This window comes from Pteronotus mesoamericanus, unplaced genomic scaffold (genome assembly GCF_021234165.1).
Source record: "Pteronotus mesoamericanus isolate MK-2021 breed Mesoamerican mustached bat unplaced genomic scaffold, CSHL_Meso_final contig_64, whole genome shotgun sequence".
Taxonomy (NCBI): domain Eukaryota; kingdom Metazoa; phylum Chordata; class Mammalia; order Chiroptera; family Mormoopidae; genus Pteronotus; species Pteronotus mesoamericanus.
The window spans coordinates 5,030,150-5,038,408 of record NW_026555224.1 but is presented as its reverse complement, the minus strand read 5'-3'; the positions used below and the strand labels follow the sequence as shown (position 1 = coordinate 5,038,408).

The window sequence follows — 8,259 nt, the reverse complement described above, 5'->3', positions numbered from 1 at the left end:
AGACAAACACCATATGATCTCACCTCTAAGAGGAATCTAATGAACCATAAACTAATGAACAAAATAGAACCTCAGGCATAGAAACATGGAACAGACTGACAATGGTCAGATGTGAGGGGGATAATGATGGAAGGAGAAGGGACTAGACAAAGAACATGTATGAATGACCCACAGACATGGACAACAGTGTGGGAATTGACTGTGGGAGAGGAGGATGAGATGGGCAGAGAAGGGCAAAAACTGGTACAACTCTAATAGAATAACAATAAAAAATTATTTTTAAAAAATAACATGCTAATGAATTTTATCTCCAAAGAGGTTAGTGCACTGGCAAAGTATTCTGTTAATGGTGGAGGGCTGTGGACAGTGGGTACCAAAAACACCCAGCCTTGCAAATCCCAATGTAGCAATGGCCTTCACTAATCACTCCTTTTGGTAGAGGTCTAAAAAGGACTTGCAAGCATGATCACCTCCTTGCTGAACTTCCACTCTAAGCAGCAAACTTTAAGATGCTATAAAGGTGTCCCCAGTGGGCAAGGGAAGCAGAAAGGTATGTTAAACATAAACTTAAAAGAAGTAAAATGGGACACAACCCCCATTCAAATCCCAGAGAATATGGGCAAGTCCCCAAAAGTTGTTGTTAGATTTAAAAACTGAACCCACCTCATTTCCCAAAAAACACAATGCATAGAAATTTCAGGAGTAATTGGAAGAATCATTAGAGAAATGTCCAGTGCAAATCCAGCTATTCAACTCTACTATCTCAGGGTTGAAACACACCCTCTATTCACTCAGCAGCAATGCCTCTTGCTTCTTAGCAGAAATGCAATTGGTCAAGGACATCAAAAGGTTTTACAGAGCAACTTTTTAAACTTCCGTTCTGGGCCTAGGTTAGGCCTTGAAGATTCAGGCACCCCTTAAGGCCTGTGAACAGCAGGTTCCAAAGTTCCAAGGTCTGGTCCTCCCTTCCCAGACACAAGGGCAATACACCTCCTGACAAACTCTCCTGTCAGGTTACCTTTCATATTTTGAACTATGGAAGCTATTTTAAATACTCTTAAGCATTTATTTATTAAAATGTTCTCTGCCAAGGTTTCACATTAGCTTAAAATTCAAATCAGTCTTTTTACCTCAGCGTACCACATAAAAACACCTTCTCCAGCAATCAGTGTTACCAGCATCCATATGGTGAGCCCATGATCAAACTCTGTTCTCTAGGTGAACCCACTAGATGTTAATACTGCTCTGTTACAAGGTAAAAGCTCCTAACTCAAACATATTGGAAAAGGAGTGAAACTTCCTCAAAGTGCACTTTAAGAAGAGTTACTTTTTAATTATGAAAAGAAACCAGTGAGTTCTCTAAGAATAATAAAAGGGAGTATTTTACAGGTAAGCACATGATCTGAAGTGAAAAATTCAGATGTCGCTCTGCTGATCCACGCTGTTCATACTCTCCTTGTTCCTCCTGTAGTCCCCCTTCATCAGGTATCGCAAAGCCTTCATCTGTAGCATAGAGAATGTTCACAATTCTCTGCAATACAGGGTTGTTCCACTCCCCCCCCCCATTCTCCTAGCAAATCAATTCAATGTTCCTTAGCTTTCCAAAGTAGAAATCTCTTTCTCCAAGTCTCCAACAGTAAGTTTCAATATGTTGACCTGCTGCATCAGTTCAGCTGCTTCATCATCCCCATTGCCTACACCAGGATTCTTTTGCACCACACCCAGGCCAGTTTTAGGGGTTGCAGTAGTTCTGTGTGTCACAATGGGCCTCTGTGGAGCTGCACTTCTAGCTGAGAGGTTTCTTTGGTTTCTTCAGAGCTGGAGCAACAAGAGAAGGAGCAACCGCAGTTTCTTGACCTTGTCTGGAAGCTACAGGGATACAGTGCATTCCATCATAGTTTGCATCAAAAAACTTCATACCTTTTAACCTGGCAATTCCACTGCTGGGATTATACTGTAAGAATCCTGAAACACCAATTCAAAAGAACCTCTGCACCCCAATGTTCATAGCATCACAATTTACAATAGCCAGATGCTGGAAGAAACCTAAGTGCCCACCAGTAAATGACTGGATCAAAATATTATGGTACATTTACACAATGGAATACTATACAGCAGAAAGAAACAAGGAGCTTCTACTCTTCCTGACAGCATGGATGGAACTGGAGAGCATTATGCCAAGTGAAATAAGCCAGGTGGTGGAAAACAAATATCATATGATTTCACCTATAAGTGGAACCTACTCAACAAAACAAGCAAGCAAAATGGAACCAGAGACATTGAAATAAAGAACAAACTGATAGTAGCCAGAGGGGAGGTGGAAGGGGTACAATGGGGAAAGAAGGGGAACAGTCCTCAGGAAACATGTATAAAGGACACAGGTACAAAGCCAAATGGGGGTAGGATTGAGGATGGGAGGTGGGAGTGTGTGAGGTGGGGGAAGGTGGTGGCAGGAAAATGGAGACAACTGTACTTAAACAACAATAAAAAAAGAAAAAATAACTATAAAAATTTATAATAATTATAAATACAAAAAAAAAACATCTTGAACCACTGAACAAAATCAAAATTGTCTTGAAACTTTCCTTTTACTAATTTGTCAATAAAAAATTATTTTGTCAATACACATTCTCTAAAAACTGGCTTGCAGTATTTTGAAGTTTCGGATGTGTTCATGTTCTAGCTTAGCTTGGAATTTCACTTCAAGGCAATGGAGCCAGGGAACAGTATGTCCATATACTAACAATAGGCAGCCCCTGAGCACAACTGTTCAATCTTTGTCAGATTCAACTGCAGTGACTCACTAATCCAGGCCAACATGCCATGTTGACTAAGGTTATTGCTGGTGATTTATGTTAAATATACATTCACTGCCATCTTCAGCTGTCCATGGAACCCAGTCTACTTCCTGTGCCAGGCTCTTGTTCTGTCTTTATCTAGTTTAAATAGTCTGACCCCCAGTGCGAAATTTTAATGATATTAATTCTTTTAATCCGCAAACACGGTATATGCTTTCACTTACTTGTATCTTCATCAGTTTCTTTCTTCAATGTCTTATAGTTTTCTGAGTAGAGACCTATTACTTACTTGGTTAAATTTATTCCTATTTTTTTGTTGTTTAAATAATGGTAAAGGACCCATAGACAAAGCCAAAAGGGGAAGCGATTAAGGGTGGGACATGGGCATGGGTGGGAGGGGGAAAAATGGTGGTGGGAAAATGGAGAGGACTGTACTTGAACAATTAAAAAAATAGTAAATGGTATTGTTTTCTTCATTTGTCTTTCTGAGAGCTCATTAGTGGTATACAAAAATGCCATCAATTTCTGACTATTAATTTTTAATACTGATACTTTGCCAAATTCATTTTTTAAGTCTAGTAGCTTTTTGGTGGAGTGTTTAGGGTTTTCTATGTACAATATCATGTCATCTGTTAATAATGAGAGTTTTACTGCCTCTTTTCCAATTTGGATGCCTTTTCCTTCTTCTTATCTGATTGCTGTAGCTAGGACTCCAGTTCTATACTGAACTCGACGAAAGTAGACATTCCTGTCTTGCCCATTGAGTATGATGTTGACTGTAGGTTTTTCATATTCATATATGGCCTTTGTTATGTTGAGGTATCATCTTTCTATTCATACGTTGCTAGAGTTTTTATCACAAATGGGTGCTGAATTTTATCAAGTACTTTTTCTATGTCTATTCATCTGATCATGTGGTGTTTATGCTTTATTGTGTGTCTGTGTGTGTGTGTGTGTGTGTGTGTGTGTGTGTGTGTATATAACATTTATCAGTTTGTAGATATGGTACCAACCTTGTATTTCCAGGATAAGTCTCACTTGATCATGGCATATGATCTTTTTGATGCATTGCTGTATTCTGTTTGCTAATATTTTTGTTGAGGATTTTAGCACCCATGTTTACCAGGGATATTGGCCTATAATTACCTTTCTTTGTAGTGTCCTTTTCATTATTTATATTATTACAGTCCTTCCCACTTTTTCTCCCTTTCCCCACCTCCACCAAGCCCCAACCTCTCCCCTCCCTTAGTCAAGTTACATATTGTTCTCCATGATCATGCTTTGTGCATAAATGTTCTTTGGTTACTCCCCCACCATATTTCATCCCATACCCCACACCCACCCCTCCGACACATGTTACACTGTTTCCTATATCTAAGTTTCTGTTACTATTTTGTTCAATTTTTTTAAATTTTCTTTTTCTTTAATTTTGTATTCTTCAAATACACTTGTCTTTATTTTCCTGCCACCACATTCCCCTGTCCCCTTCAAACCACCTCCCACCCTCAATCTTTCCCCACTTTGGCATTGTCCATGGGTCCTTTATACATATTTCTTGATTTGACCATTCCCCTTCTTTTCCCTGATACACCCCTCCTGCCTCCCCTCTGATTGCTGTAAACTTCTTTTTTCATTCAGTGTGTTTATATTTTTCTTCCTTATTTATTTTGTTGATTAGGTTCCACTTATAGGTGAAATCATATGGCATTTGTCTTTCACCCCCTGACTTACTTTGCTTAGAATAATGCTCTCCAGTTCCATCCATGCTGTTGTGAAGGGTATTAGCTCTTTCTTTCTTTCTACTGCATACTATTCCATTCTGTAAATGTATCACAGTTTTTTGATCCACTCATTTACTGATGGACACTTAGGATGCTTCCAGCACTTGGCTATTGTAAATTGTGCTGCTATGAATATTGGGGTGCATATGTTCTTTTGAATTGGTGCTTTGGGATTCTTAGGGTATGATCCCAGCAGTGGAATTGCTGGGTCAAAAAGCAGTTCCATTTTTAGCTTTTTGAGGAAATTCCAAACTGTTTCCCACCAATAGTGTATTAGGGTTCCCTTTTCTCCACAGCTTCACCAGCACTGCTGTTTGTTGATCTGTTTATGATGGCCATTCTGACCGGTGTGAAGTGGTATCTCATTGTGGTTTTAATTTGCATTTCTCTGATGACTAGTGATGGTGAGCATCCTTTCCTATGTCCCTGGGCCCTGTTTATGTCCTCCTTAGAAAAGGGTCTGTTCAGGTCTTTTGCCCATTTTTTATTTTGATTATTTGTCTTCCTGGAGTGGAATCATGTCAGTTATTTTATATTTTGGAAATCAAACCCCTGTCCAAGGTATCATTGGCAAATATATTTTCCCATATGGTTGGCTCCCTTTTCATTTCGCTGCTATTTTCTTTAGCTGTACAGAAGCTTCTTATTTTGATGAAATCCCATTTGTTTATTCTTTCCCTTATGTCCCTTGTTCTAGGGGATATCTCAGTGAGAATATTGCTGTGTGGAATATCTGTGTTTCCTGCCTATGTTCTCCTCCTGGACTTTTATGGTGTTGCAACTCATATTTAAGTCTTTAATCTATCTTCAGTTTATTTTTGTGTGTGGTGTAAGTTGGTGGTCCAATTTCATTTTTTTTTTTTTTTTTTTTGCATGTAGCTGTTCAGACCTCCCAACACCATTAGTTGAAGAGGCTATTTTTACTCCATTTTTATGTTCCTGCCCTTTTGTCAAATATTAATTGACAACAGAGACATGGGTTTGTTTCTGGGCTCTCTATTCTGTTCCATTGATCTTTGTTCTTATGTCAGTACCAGACTGTTTTGAGTACAGTGGCATTGAAATACAGTTTGATGCCATGTATTGTGATCCCTCCTACTTTGTTCCTGCTTCCCAAAACTGCTGCAGGTATTCAGGGTCTTTTGTGGTTCTATATAAATTTTTTAAATGTTTACTCTATTTGTGTGAAATACATCATTGGTATTTTAATAGGGATTGCATTGAGTCTATACATTGCTTTGGGCAGTATGGACATTTTGATGATGTTAATTCTTCCAATCCATGAACACAGTATATGCTTCCATTTATTTGTGTCTTCATTAATTTCTTTCTTCAGTGTTGTGTAGTTTTCTGCATACAGATCTTTTACTTCCTTGGTTGTTTTAACCTAGGTGCTTTATTTCTCTTGTTGCTACAGTAAATGGGATTTTTTTGCTGATGTCTGATTCTGATATTTCATTGCTGGTGTAAAAAAATTCCTTTGATTTCTGAATATTGACTTTGTATCCTACTGTTTTGCCAAATTCACTGATTAGGTCGAGTAGTTTTTTGGTGGAGTCTACAGGGTTTTCTTTGTACATTATCATGTTATCTGCAAACAAAGACAATTTTGCTTCATCCTTTCCAATGTGGATGCCTTTTATTTCTTTTTCTTGTCTGATCACTGTGGCCTGGACATCCAATACTGAATTGAACTGAAGTGGTGAGAGTGGACAACCTTGTCTTGTTCCTCATCTTAGTGGGAAAGCTTTTAGTTTTTGCCCATTGAATATGATATTGGCTGTAGATTTCTTATATATGGCCTTTGTTATGTTGAGGTATGCCTGTTCACTCCCACTTTGCTGAGTGTTTTTCTCATAAATGGGTGCTGTACCTTATCAAATACTATTTCCACATATTGATATGATCATGTGATTTTTGTCTTTCCTTTCCTAGGAAAGTTCATCTTTTCAAAGAACTCACTCCTTGATTCATTGATCCTTTGAATTGTTCCTTTAGTCTCTATGTCATTCATTTCTGCTGTGATCTTGATTATTTCCTTTTTTCTACTCACTCTGGGCTTTGTTTGTTGCTGTTTCTCCAGTTCTTAAAGCTGTTGGGTTAAATGTATATTTGAAATGTTTCTGTCATTTTTAGGTATACCTGTATTGCTATGAAATTCCCTCTCAGGACTGCCTTTGCTGTGTCCCATAGATTTTGGACTGTTGTGGGTTCATTTTCCCTTGTTTTCAGAAACATTTTTATTTCTTGTCTGATCTCATTGTTTTGACCCATTCATTGTTTAACAGCATGCTATTCAGTCTCCATGAGATTGAATGTTTTTGAGTTTTTTCCTTGAGGTTGGTTTCTACTTTCAAGCCCTTGTGGTCTGAGCAAATAAATGTTTCTTATTATTTCAATTTTCTTGAATTTGGAGGTTTGTTTTGTGTTTTATCATGTGGTCTATCTTTGAGATTGTTCTACATGCATTTGAAAAGAATGTGTACTTTTCTTCTTTGGGATGAAAGGTTCTGTATATGTCAGTCAAGTGTATTTGATCTAATGTGTCTTTCATTTCCACAATATCCTTGTTGATATTTTGTTTGGAAAATCTATCCATTGTTGACACTTGGTTGTTAAAATCTCCTACTATCAGTGTGTTATTGTTTTTATCTTTCTGAAGTCCTTCAAGATTTTCCTTATATTTTTGGGTGCTCCTATGATGGGTGCATGTAGGTTTACAATGTTTATGTCTTCTTGATAGATTCTTCCTTTGAGTATTATAAAGTGTCCTTCTGGGTCTCTTTTAATGGTCTTTGTTTTGATAGCTATTTTATCTGATATAAGTATTGTCACCCAGCTTTTTTATTTTTCTGTCCATATGCTTGGAATATTTTCTTCTATCTCTTTACTTTCAATCTGTGTAGGCCCTTTGTTCTGAGGTGGGTCTCTTGAAAGTAACATATGCATGGACCATGTTTTCATATCCATTCAACTACCTTATGTCTTTTGATTGGAGCACTTAATCCATTTACATTTAAGGTTATTAATTATAGGTTCTTATTCATTTTTTCCCTTTGTACCTGTGTTCCTTTCTTTCTCACTCTTTTTCTTCATCATCTTTTTTTTGTTTTGTTTTGTTTTGTTTGTTTTTTTAAATTTTATTTTTCTTCATCATCTTAAAGCAGTCCCTTTAGCATATCTTGCAGCGCTGGTTTGGTGGAGGTGTATTTTTTTAGCCTTCTTTTGTCTGGGAAACTCCTTATTTTGCCTTCCATTTTAATTGAGAGCTTTGTTGGGTAGAGCAGTCTTGGATGCAGGCTTTTGCTTTCCATTACTTGAAATATTTCTTGCCATTCCCTTCTGGCTTGCAGGGTTTCTTTTGAGGAGTCAGCTGCCTGCCATATCAGGGCTCCTTTGTATGTTACTACCTGTTTCTCCCTTGCTTCCTTTAGGACTCTCTCTCTGTCTTTGATATTTGCCATTTTAATTATGGTGTGTCCTTAAGTGAGCCCCATTGAGTTCCTCTTTAATGCAACCCTCTGTGCTTCCTGGACCTGTGTGACTTTTTCTCTCATTCAATTAGGGAAGTTTTCCATCATTACTTTTTCAAACAGGTTCTCTGGCATGTGCTTCTCTTCTTCTCCTTCTGGTATTCCTCTTATATGCATATTATTACATTTCAGGTTGTCCTACATTTC

General features: G+C 37.7%; 1 pseudogene; it reads right to left on the bottom strand.

Moving 5' to 3' along the window:
• Positions 1-1,330: 1,330 nt before the first annotated feature.
• LOC129076782 (microtubule-associated protein RP/EB family member 1-like) lies at positions 1,331-2,877 on the bottom strand (annotated as a pseudogene).
• Between the last annotated feature and the right edge of the window lie 5,382 nt (positions 2,878-8,259).